This window comes from Rhinoderma darwinii, chromosome 11 (genome assembly GCF_050947455.1).
Source record: "Rhinoderma darwinii isolate aRhiDar2 chromosome 11, aRhiDar2.hap1, whole genome shotgun sequence".
Classification (NCBI taxonomy): Eukaryota; Metazoa; Chordata; class Amphibia; order Anura; family Rhinodermatidae; genus Rhinoderma; species Rhinoderma darwinii.
Genome location: NC_134697.1, coordinates 55228895 through 55242212, shown reverse-complemented (window position 1 = coordinate 55242212; position 13318 = coordinate 55228895). Strand labels below are relative to the sequence as shown.

At 39.3% G+C, this 13318-nt stretch overlaps 1 protein-coding gene across 2 annotated transcripts in view; it reads right to left on the bottom strand.

The window, feature by feature from the left end:
* The window catches only part of ASCC1 (activating signal cointegrator 1 complex subunit 1), a 219357-nt gene extending 207210 nt beyond the window's left edge, over positions 1–12147 (bottom strand). For both annotated transcript variants that reach the window (XM_075841554.1, XM_075841555.1), the window contains exons 1-2: positions 12133–12147; positions 5729–5918 (exon numbers count right to left, since the gene is read on the bottom strand). The gene's annotated coding sequence lies outside the window, so the exon portion shown is untranslated. The remainder of the gene's footprint in view (positions 1–5728; positions 5919–12132) is intronic.
* Between the last annotated feature and the right edge of the window lie 1171 nt (positions 12148–13318).

Genomic DNA, 13318 nt, shown 5'->3' with positions numbered 1-13318 from the left:
TGACACTGAACTCGTCAGTCCCGCTGACCTGACACATACAGGTTTCAGCGCTATACACAGCCGCTCTGTATAGAGAATACAAAGCAGCTGTACCTCAAAAAGTTAAAAGACGTTTCAATAAAATTAGAAAGTTGCACCAAACATACCGATAGACATTTAAAAAAAAAATATTATTTCAAAGGTTTACATAGCCTTTAACTGCTTCCCGCGGCAGCCGCTTTGCAGCTTTCTGACAAAGCCTCACTTTTCAAATCTGTGTCACTTTATGTGGTAATAACTTTGGAATGCTTTTACCTATCCGAGTAAGGGCTGATTCAGACGAACGTTGCGTTTTTGCGCGCGCAAAAAAACGCAGCATTTTGCGCGCGCAAAAACCACTTGACAGCTGCGTGTGTCATCCGTGTATGATGCGCGGCTGCGTGATTTTCGCGCAGCCGCCATCATAGAGATGAGTCTAGTCGACGTCAGTCACTGTCCAGGGTGCTGAAAGAGTTAACTGATCGGCAGTTAACTCTTTCAGCACCCTCGACAGTGAATGCCGATCACAATATCGAGAAACCTGTTAAAAAAAAAGAAAAAGTTCGTACTTACCGAGAACTTCCCTCCCGGCCGTTGCCTTGGTGACGCGTCCTTGGTGACGCGCCTCTCTTGACATCGGGCCCCACCTCCCTGGATGACGCGGCAGTCCATGTGACCGCTGCAGCCTGTGCTTGGCCTGTGATTGGCTGGAGCTGTCACTTGGACTGAATTGTCATCCCGGGAGGTCAGACTGGAGGAAGAAGCCGGGAGTTATCGGTAAGTCAGAACTTCTATTTTTTTTTACACGTTCATGTATATTGGGATCGGAAGTCACTGTCCAGGGTGCTGAAACAGTTTAACTCTTTCAGCACCCTGGACAGTGACTATCTCCTGACGTCGCGTACCCGAAATTTTTTTGCCGGGTTCGGCCAAAACGAGTTCGGCCGAACCCGGTGAAGTTCGGTTCGGTTGTCCGGGTTCGCTCATCTCAAAGACACTCCGTTTGGATGTTTGGAAACAGAAAAGCACGTGGTGCTTTTCTGTTTACATTCATCCTTTTGACAGCTGGTGCGCGAAACAGTCGGTTCGCACGGAAGTGCTTCCGTGCGACCTGCGTGGTTTTCACGCACCCATTGACTTCAATGGGTGCGTGATGCGCGAAATACGCGGAGATATTGAGCATGTCGCGCTTTTTGCGCAGCAGACAAACGCTGCGCAAAAAGCACGGACTGTCTGTACTGCCCCATAGACTTGTATTGGTCTGTGCGTGGCGCGTGAAAACCACGTGGCCCGCACGGACCCAATACACGTTCGTGTGAATCCCCCCTAATTCTGAGACTGTTTTTTAGTGACATATAGTACCTTATGTCAGAGGTAAAATTTGGTCCATAAATTTGTGAAAAACACCAAAATGTAGAGAAAATTTGCAAATATGAGCATTTTTCTAAATTTAAATGTATCTGCTTGTAAGACAGATAGTTATACCACACAAAATAGTAATTAATTAACATTTCCCATACGTAAACTTTATGTTGGCATTGTTTTTTGAACATCTTTTTATTTTTATAGGACTTAACAAGGCTTATAAGTTTAGCAGAAATTTCTCACATTTTCAAGAAAATTTCAAAAGCCCATTTTTTTTAGGGACCAGTACAGTTCTGAAGTGGCTTTGAGGGGTCTATATATTAGAAACCCACATAAATCACCCCATCTTAAAAACTGCACCTTCAAAGTATTCAAAACAGCATTTAGAACGTTTCTTAACCCTTTAGGCGTTTCACAGGAATTAAAGCAATGTGGAGGTGAAATTTACAAATGAATTATTTTTTTAAGGATTTACCAGAGAAACACAACTCAATATTTATTTCCCAGATTCTGCCATTTTTAGAAATATCCAACATGTGGCCCTAGTGTGCTAATGGACTGAAACACAGGCCCCAGAATCAATGAAGCACCTAGTGGATTTTGGGGCCTCCTTTTTATTAGATTATATTTTAGGCACCATGTTAGATTTGAAAAGGTCTTGTCATGCCAAAACAAAGGAAACACCCCACAATAGACCTCATTATGGAATCTACACACCACAAGTAATTCATCTAGGGGTGTAGTGAGCATTTTTACCCCACAGGTCTTTCATAGATTTTATTAGAATTTGGATGTGAAAATTAAAAATGTTATTTTTTTTCCCCAATAAGATGTAGTTTTAGCTAACAAAATAAAACAAAAAACAATTTCCACAAGGAATAAAGTAGAAAAAGCCCCCCAACATTTGTAAAGCAAGTTCTCCAGAGTAGGGAAATACCCTGTAAAGGATCTGCCAGGTACTACGTCTGTGTATACTCCCGGGATTAATCAGTCGACACCTGAGGCCAGACCTCTTAGACTGACACCGGCTCCCACCAACCAGGGTGGCAGGCTCAGGAGTGGGAGAGCCTATCGCGGCCTGGTCAGTCGGAGTTAGCTCCGCCCCCTGTCCATTTATACCTGCCGTGTTCTCTTCCTCAGTGCTTGTTATTCTTCTTGGATTCCTGGCCCCACTGCTGCCTTGCTCCAGCCTGCTTCTGCCGTGCTTCTGCCTAGCTTCAGTTCTGCTTATCCTGCTTCGCTTTGCCCCTGGCTTGCTTCCTGCTCCGTGCTCTCGTTGGTATACTCCACTACATCCTGATCCTGACTGGCTCATTCACCGCTTTGTTTCCTCGCGGCGTTCCGTGGCCTACTGCCCCTTCCCTTGCGTGTTCCCTGTTTGTACTCCCTTGCACTTAGACAGCGTAGGGACCGCCGCCAAGTTGTACCCCGTCGCCTAGGGCGGGTCGTTGCAAGTAGGCAGGGACAGGGCGGTGGGTAGATTAGGGCTCACTTGTTCCCTTCACCTCCTTCCTGCCATTACATACCCCATGTGTGGTCATAAACTGCTATTTGGACACATGGTAGGGCTCGGAAAGGTCGGCACCATGTTGCTTTTGCAAAGCTCCTAAGGGTACAGTGGAAACTCCCTAAAGTGATTCCATTTAGGAAACTACACCCCTGAGGAGTTAATCTAGGGGTGTAGTGAGCATTTTGACCCCACCGGTGTTTCATAGATTTTATTAAAATTGGGCAGTGAAAATTAAAATTAAAATTTTTACCAATAAGATATAGCTTTAGCTCAAAATTTTTCATTTTCTCAACAAATAAAAGGAAGGCACACAGTAGGGCTCAGAAGGGAATGGGCACCATTTGGCTTTTGGAGTGCAGATTTTGCTGGATTGGTTTCTGGGCACCATGTCGCATTTGCAAAGCCCATGTGGGACCAAAACAGTGTAAACCCTCAGAAGTGACCTCATTTTGGAAACTACACCCTCAAGGTATTCACCTAGGGGTGTAGTGTGCATGTCAACCCTGCATGTGTTTTGCAGAAATTAGCATGCACTTGAAGTTTCAGAGTGAAACTGCCAATTTTTCCATAGATATGCCACTTCAGTGTCCAATATGTTGTGCCCAGTTTGTACCACCATAAGATAACAGCTCTCTAATTATTATGCTGTGTTTCCTGGTTTTAGAAACACCCTACATGTGGCCCTAATCTTTCGCCTGGACATTCAACAGGGCTCAGGAGTGAAAGAGTACCATGCGTAATTGAGGCCGAATTTGGCGATTTACAAAGTATTGGTTCAAATTTGCAGGGCTCTAATGTGAAATAATACAAGAAAGCCCTGAGAAGTGACCCCATTTTGCAAACTACACCCCTCAAGGCATTTATTAAGGGGTGTAGTGAGCATTTTCACCCCACAGATCTTGTTAAAAAGGTTTCTCCCAGGTATGGCGATGCCATATATGTGGAAGTAAACTGCTGTTTTGGCACAGAGTAGGGCTCAGAAGTATACACACGCCGCACCTTTGCAGTTTGGTAGAATTTGTTTGAGAAAGTGTTGTCCTTGTATAATTACGGGCACCCTCGCTTCTAGCAGATATGTTTGAGCCCTCCCCTTCCTGGTCCCCTAATATTAGGGCCTTGATAAATCGCCAGAAGAAATGTTCTCCTCGGGCCTGTACAACTGCATATATTTTTTTTTCTGACTTATAGGAGCATTAACTAATTTTATTTTTTCATAGACATAATTGTATGAGGGCTGTTTTTTTGAGGGATGAGCTGTAGTTATTATTGGTACCATTTTGGGGTACGTGTGATTTTCTGATCACTTTTTATTCTATATTTTGGGAGGCAAGGTGACCAAAATACAGCAATTCTGGCATAGTTTTTTTTGTTTTTTCTTATACAGCGTTTACCATGCGCTATAAATAAAATTTTAACTTTATTCTGTGTGTCAGTAAGATTCCGTTTTACATCTCTTTGCACAATAAAATTACTTTTGTAAAAAGAATGGGTTTTTTTCTGTCGCCATCTGCTGAGAATCATAAATTTCAATCTATTTGGTTTTTACGGCGTTCACCACGCGATGGTAAATAACATAATATTTTTCTAGTTCAGGCCGTTATGGACGCGGCAATACCAATTATGTATGGCTTATTTATTTTTTTTAATAATAAGGACTTGATATGGGAAAAGGCGATTGTTTTATTTTATTACTTGAAACTTAGAATAATTATTTTTTTTAAAACAATTTTTTCTTTTTTTTTCTTTTTTTTTTTTAAAATAACATTTTTTTGGAGTCCCACTAGGGGACTTGAAGCTCCAGCTGTTTGATTGCTGTTCTAATATGTTGCATGTGTGTAGTACAATGCATTAGAACTGTTAGTCGTTCATTGACAGCAAGCCAATTAGGCTCTGCCTCCAAGCAGAGCCTAATCAGCAGACCAGGAGGCCATTGTTAGAAAAAGGCTATGGCCTGTTAGAAAAAGCCCCCCAACCAAGCCATAGCAGCCATCGGCACCCCCGCGATCGCGACACCCTCCGCTGATGACGCAGACTCAGCTTCTGAGCCTGCTCTATTTTCTTGTCACCTACCTAGGAGGCTTCCATACTCGGCAGACCGGGAGGAGAGTGTTTGGCCTACAATTGCCATTTTAGCCATCGGCACCCCTGCTATCGCGTCGCAGGGGTGACGATTGGCTACAAACTTTTGACCGCTGCATTTAAGATGTTACTGGGGGGGGATCGGAGCTAACTTCGGTCCCTGCCATTACAGCAGGGTATCAGCTGTAACATGCAGCTGACACCCGCGGCTGATGGCACGGGCTCAGCTTCTGAGCACTTGCCATCCATTTGTCGTAATTAAACGACAAATTGCGGGAAGCACCAGCTTTCCATGACATATACTTACGACAAATTCGGGAAGGGGTTAATGTAGTCTGTTAGAGCCGTAAAACATAATATCTTGTTTATTACAATGGGTTCATTCAAATGTATTTTTCTTCATACTACAGAAACAGCTAAGCAAGTGTACTCAAATCTTTCTGTATAACCCGTAGGCCCTTTTTCTGATGTATTTTTGCCCTATTTTTATGTTTTATTTTCTGTTGGTCATATATCACTAACATATGCTGCATCTTTCCTAGGAGCCAATAAACCTTTTAGTATGTTTTTGGTTCCCGTTGGGTTCGAGCCAAGGAACCCCCAGTGCTGCAAGGAAACAATTATAACCACTGAGCCTCTGTGCTGCCCCAGGAGTTTAGTCTGCCAGAGGATTCTCTGGTCCACTGGTGGGTAAGTCAGACCCTGGACACTTTCCTGAGCCCGCCAACTAAAAACTAAAAAATGGTATATACTTACAGAGCTCGGCAGCCAGAGAGCACCCTTCACTCAAACTTCAGAATTCCAGAGATAATTCTCCTAATTCAAACAGCAGATACCACCGAGCACGTGTTTTCACTTTATTTGTTCTTAGGATCATGTAATGTGCGCTGGTACAAATGCATCAAGTCTTTTTCCATTGTAGAGACATTATCCAGGAGTATCATATCTAAAAGAAAATAAAAGCCATTTCATAATTTTTTCTAACATATCTAGTTACTTGCATTTTAGAAGTACATAAACCAATTAAGTAAATGAATCAATATCTAGAATTAATTCGATTATTCAAATATTGATACCTATTTTCATACATTCTGTAATTGGTATGTTTTATGCGCCACATAATGAAAAATTGGCAAATGCAAATACAGAAATAATTATTACAACAAATTTTGAAAAAATATCCAAAAGGTTTTAAAACAATTCAAGTTTCATATAATGTCCCTGTAGACGCAACAAATATAGAATCATTATAGTCAACAACATAGTCACGTCTATGGAGAGTTTTACTGATTTATCTGTTTGCTCATTTAAATATTTTTACGTGCTACAACCAAATAATGCCTCAGGTCCCCCTGCAAGTCACACAAGTGGTCACAAGTGATCGAGCCCATTAACTTTGTTGTCTCAACTGTTGAAATGGTTGCAGAGTTTGACAATAGGTCACATCACTGGTTATATCAGTCCTCGTAGTCCACATAACCTATAACATTTGTATGTAATTTGGAGTGATACGATTTATAATAAACCTAGTGAACTAGGTTTGTTCCTCAGCCTATATGAAATATTTATGACCTTAGGGATTTCTTTCTCCAATTCAGTCATTGCGGAGCTGTTTCTGATAAACACAGCAGTATATATATATATATATATATATATATATATATATATATATGTATATATGTATATATATATATATATATATATATATATATATATATATATTCTGCAGCTTGACAGGATCCGTCAGCAGTTTGGTTAATCCTATGGACAATTGACCACTCTAGCCCTAGAGGCATGATACATTTTGGAATGGAGTTCATTACTTCCCAGCCTGTCTGGCATTAGTCCCTACACCCTTCCCTTCCCCCCACTGTATATCTGATTAAACTTGTTGATATTTGCAATACTGCTCAGGTTCAGCATAGGAATCGTATTCTCAATGCGATAAAATGACCAACCGCTATCATATAGTTTAGTTTATAATCAAGGAGACATATTGTAGATATTGAAATGTTCCATAGTTTTATATAACCAAATGTAATCCTATATGAAATGTAGAAATGATGTTCTGAAGATTGTTCGATTTTTGTTTGTTTTATATTATTACATAAACAGTAAAAATGACTTTTGACTTGTTTGCTACAATTATTAAAATATTATCAGGGTTTTTTTTTTTTACATTTCCAACTATATGAACTAAAAGTTAAGAAATGATGTTAATTCTCCTCTGTTTGTATTTCACTAGATTAGATTGTATGCATTGAAATTAGCAAATTCCTCTATGTTTTCAGAAGGCTTTTGAAAGGACAAAGGTTAATACCTAAAGCACACCTTTTATTACATAGATCACTGATTATTGTATTTGTAGATCAGACTTCATGATGCAATATACTGTGAAATATTACATGAATTTACAAAAAAAAGACACATTCTGCAGAAATAAAAAAATATATATAAAGTTATAATAAATGTTAGAACAAAAAAATATAGTGGAAATAAGTTTCTATATTTTTGATGTGCCAATCTATCAGTATGGTACATTTGTTAAAGTCTTTTACTAGGGCAGAAATGATAAAGCATCACATCCTAGGCTCATTGTTCTCTATCTAATCTTTTGTCGATTTGACTAGAGGGGCGGTAGGAACCAGATCTAGCAGGGAACAGCCGGTCCTACTACTCTACCAGCCAAGTAAACAACCTCAGCCTGTCAGTCACACCTAATTGTGAGCAAAACACAATACCTCAACTGTGCTAACGAAAAAAAATAAATCTGTTCAATGTAATATATATATATATATATGTGTGTAGATAGATAGATAGATAGATAGATAGATAGATAGATAGATAGATAGATAGATAGATAGATAGATAGATAGATAGATAGATAGATAGATACATGGATAGATACATAGATACATACAATCTACATAGTCGCAAAGTAATGTGTCAATCTAAAAAGTATGATTTTAGTAAACTTCTTGTAATTCAAATCTAACATGCAGGTAGGTTTAATGAACTGAGAATTATTGTTTGCTATATATAATGTCAATATTAATACATTTATGAAATAGGAAAGTCCTAATTATTATTGCAGTATACAATTCACAATGCATCAGACAAATGAAGAGTAAAGTAGATTCCTTAGGGAGAAAGAGAGCGCCCCCTACAAGAGAGCTCACAATCTATAAATGATACATTATTATTATTATTGGTATTGAAGTGCACATGGTTATGTGATAACAACAAGAAGTTGTATGTTCAATACGTGAGAGTACAAACTTTTTGTATATTTTATAAATATATTATATAGCTAATCTATATCTCACTCTATTAGGCAGATGATGATTTTCAAATTATTGTTTTCTTTCTTTTCCGCCTATATTAATTTGTTAGCCAAGTATGCAATGTTTATATTCATAATCTACAAATTTAGCAGCATTCAGCAGTGAGGCGCCCCCTAGTTGTTGATTTGGTAGTTTTGACAGAAGGGCTTATATTCTGCACAGTCCTTTTTCTGGCTGCATCAGTCCCTGGTTTACCAACATATTTGAGTAATTTTCTGCTTATTTTAATGTTATTCTGGGTCCAGGAATCCAATGAAAGGAAAACTGAGCAATATTTTTAATTTGGCATAGATTTCAACCACAGGTGGCGAGGCCCAGACATCACCATGTTCTGCCTGGAGAGGACCCAGTAGAAGAAGTTTGAGAATTCTAGGACTAGACAATAACATGTTTTCTAGATTTTCTTAGCAGTTCTTATTTTTTGCATATATTCCATGCATTTTCTGACTTTATTAATGATATGACAATAATATATTTATTTAAAGGGGTTTTCCAACCTTATGGAAAACCCTCAAAATTAGCTGCATACGGCTAACAATAAAAAGAAGATACATACTCCGCTTTCTAAACCCTCGCTGCTCCGGCACGACGGTTTTGTGCACCCCTGACAGTCTTTATTTGGCATCAGAAATAACATGTCATACTCGATATGTGACCACCGTATTAGTCAAGGGCCATCCATAACGACAGAGCTTTGATTGGCTTCCATGGTCATGTGTCGGGTAAGGACACGTTATTGCTGCAACCAAGTAAACAAATACTGGCATGGATTTAACCCCTTAACGACCGCCAATATGCCTTTTCATGGTGGCCGTTAAGGGTACTTATGCCAGAGCGCCGCCTTTTCATGGCGCTGTGTCATAAGCCCGGCACGGGTGTCTTGTGCTGGCTAAAGCGGGTGTCAGTGGTCTAAAGACAGCCGGGCACCTGCTCTAAGGAGCTCAATAGTGAGCGCCACATCCAAGTGGTTTTGGAGGAAGGGGGAATCCCTCTCTCACCTCATTGGCACCCTGCAATTGCAATCGCAGGTTGCCGATGGCTTCTATGGCAGCCGGGGGCCTAGCAAAGGCCCCCATGTCTGCCTGTATTGGATGCCTGCTAGGCCATGCCTGAGGCATGACCTAGCAGGTGCCTGTCAGTTTTACACTGACATGCAATAATACGCTGCAATACAGAAGTATTGCAGTGCATTATATAAGCGATCAGAAGATCGCATAGTGAAGTCCCCTAGTGGGACTAAAAATAAAGTTATCAAAAAGTTTAATAAAGTTAAGTTAATAATATATAAATAAAAATCCCAAATAAAAAAAAATGAAGAACCCACTTTTTCCCTTTAAAAAATACTCTAATATGAAAAAAAAAAAAATTAAAACATTACACATATTTGGTATCGCCGCATCCGTAACGACCCCACCTATAAAGCTATTAGAGTATTTAACCCTCACGGTGAACGCTGTAAAAAATAAAATAATAAACAATGCCAGAATTGCTGTTTTCTGTTCATCCTGCCTTCAATAAAACGTGATAAAAAGTGATCAAAACTACACATGTACTCCAAAATGGTACTAGAATTCGTTCCGCAAAAAACAAGCCCTCATACAACTGCATCGGCGTAAAAATAACACAATTATGGTTCTTAAAACTTGGGTTTTTTACTGTGTAAAAGTAGTAAAACATACAAAATCTATAAAAATTTGGGTATCGACCACAATCTTAATGACCCGCTGAATAAAGTTATTATGTTATTTATACCACACAGTAAATGGTGTAAATCTAAAATGCAAAAAAGTGTGGTGAAATTTATATATGTGGGGTTAGTGACTGCTTCAATTTTTTGTTCTTGCACTCCTCCCATTCTGCCCTGGGTGATTTTAATTAGTTTAATGTTGGTTCCTACCATCCCCAGATATATGTAGACTTAGTCCTAGTTCTGGCAGTATGTGCAGCGTAGGTTCCCACCTCAGAGGTCGTCTTGTCGTGGCAGGTGGACTCACACAATTTGATCAAAATGTGCGCTAAGAACCTCTCTATTGTAAGTAGATTTACCAGTAATGCATATCTATTTATATTTAGTGTTCGCAGTGTGCTGTCGCCAATTTTTGTGTGATATATACTGTATATATATATATATATATATATATATATATATATATATATATATATAAATATATATATAAATAACATTATTTCAAAGGTGTACATAGTCTTTGAAGGCTATGGAAATCTTGGTGCCTTTTTTTATTTTCATTAAATGTATGTATTTTGGGATACTATTAACTTTTGTTATATACTTGAATAAAAAATGTTTGCTCCTGTTCAGTGCTGCCGCTTCTATGTCTACTCTGTACATAGAAGCTGCAGAATGCTGACGTCAGCAGAATCCGTCAGTGAGCTGGTCTGACCACTCGGCTGACAGCCGCTTCTGTGTGCCTCTGACATCTCATATAAGAATAAAATCTAATTTAATCAACAGAGATTCTCTTTCTGTCAGATTCTGTATGAATTCAACAGAAACAAAATTGTGTCATGCTCCATGGAATGCTATATTACAGAGTTATTCTCCCCCAGAGGCATTGCTTCAACAGGAGAATAACACCATATTATGGCGCTGTATCATCATTAGGATATAACTGTGATCAAAATTTAAACCAAAAGAGATCTTAAATCAGAACTTCATAAAAAAAAAAAAAAGGATAAGTAAAATGCAACTCAAAATGACTGGCATACTCCAAAGTGTATTTCCGAACTCCCATACTGAATTCATTTCACGTCAATTACAGAAATACAGTTACTAAAGAAATAGAAATGCAGAATCATTATTTGTACTGATGTACTAGCTTCCTTTACACTCTTCCCGTTCAGTCGACTCTCGCCCTGGCAGAAAACAATGGTGAGAAATCTATGCATGCTCAAGATGCAGAATACAAGGAAGCCAGGGAATAATGAAATTGTAGTACCAAAATAGAAAGAACCCTTACCTATATACTAATGATGACAGTACTAAAATAATATGCACCTTTTCCTATATGCTTGCCCATACATGAAGTATCTCACCAATAGCAAGTGCAGAATATCTAAAGTAGAAAGCCCAACTTCATTAAATTATGTATGGGCTTTACATATATCTCAAATGAACCAACCTGCAGCAAATTCAGTTTATACATTATAGTCAAAGCAGGAAAATGAACTATAGATCTATGCCATTGTCATATATGTTCCATAGAGGTAGGTTATGCCATTGTGCTCATAAAGGGAGTGGTGTACTTTCCATAGAAGACGGCCATGCTATTGCCATGGTGCCCTCTGAAGGAGGAGATAGGGCAGGGTTCAACATCCTTCAATCATTGAGATCAGTGCTTGGAAGATGGGCAATTTGTTACTGGTACTCCCCCTTGCCTCTGTCCGAGGATCAGCAATACTTCAGGGGTTGTGTTAGCTGGCCACAGACATGATAGCTATTGGCCAAATCATTGTATGGATGACAGCCTTCAGCGTCAATTGATGCATAAACATGCATATCTGGTTCGGCAGAACATGCATGTTATTTCAGTTGGATACTCTTTAAAAAGAGAAGAAGAAAAAATAGACATTGAGAGAAATATATTATTAGGAAACAAGCTGGAGTAGGTAGCAACAAAATTATAGAGGCGCACACCACCTGTTGCATCTTCAGCTTTCTGTGCGCCACTGAGTGAAATTGATGACAGCCAGGAGGTAGTGCAGATCTCCGCTATAATTTATGCCAGTTTCTGGTATAAATTATAGTAAATGTGTCGGGGACAGGGTGGTCCGCCCCTTCCGCAAAACTCCACCTACCTTTAGAAAAGTGCCAAGAGCGTACAAAAGTGGATAAATTCGCTCCATAGTCCGGACATCTTACTGTGATCTATATATAGAAATTGACATGAGGTTCTTAGTACGAATTCAACCTTTTGGATTATTGCTTCGCCCAATGGGACAATTGGCGGATCCAGTCGAATTATGTTTATAACATTTCACTTTCTTTAATCTTTCTTAGGGTATGTGCACACACACTAATTACGTCCGTATTTGACGGACGTATTTCGGCCGCAAGTACCGGACCGAACACAGTGCAGGGAGCCGGGCTCCTAGCATCATACTTATGTACGATGCTAGGAGTCCCTGCCTCGCTGCAGGACAATTGTCCCGTACTGTAATCATGTTTTCAGTACGGGACAGTTGTCCTGCAGCGAGGCAGGGACTCCTAGCATCGTACATAACTATGATGCTAGGAGCCCGGCTCCCTGCACTTTGTTCGGTCCGGTACTTGCGGCCGAAATACGTCCGTCAATTACGGACGTAATTAGTGTGTGTGCACATACCCTTACAGTGCCTTTACACAATTTAATAATGTTGACAATTTGCACAACTATTCACTGCTGGTCTTTAAAAACAAATCGAACGACATGTGTTTACATGTGCTGATTCCCCAAACTTTGGATGAAATTGTAATCATAGGCACATGGTACAAAGGCATGGCACCAAATTCTTGATGCCTGATATAATTGCCATACCATTGATCGATTGCATTTACAAACCGCAACGTGCGGATCTTACAGTTAGAATTTTAAGCATATCAGAAGATCTGCGATCGTGATTTCGACTATCCGAAGTGGTTGCCCACTTGTTACTTGTTTTAGACAACTGTAAGCGGTTATCAAAATTGGGCAAAACTTCGCATTATTGAAGCAGGTAAAGGCACCTTAATCTGATCATAAATGTCCATAAATGTACACATCCCATACAGTAGATAGATGACCTGATGCATGCTATATTCTTTTCCATCATTCTCCACCTGAAATTTCCAGGTAATGATTTTGAGCATATATATATATATATATATATATATATATATATATATATATATATATATATATATAATCAGTACTGATCATATAACAATTTTGCAGCATGTATGTCCAGATTTTGATTCTACAGTTCAATTGTCTGAAATGTCGATAAATGAAACTGCCTAACAAAG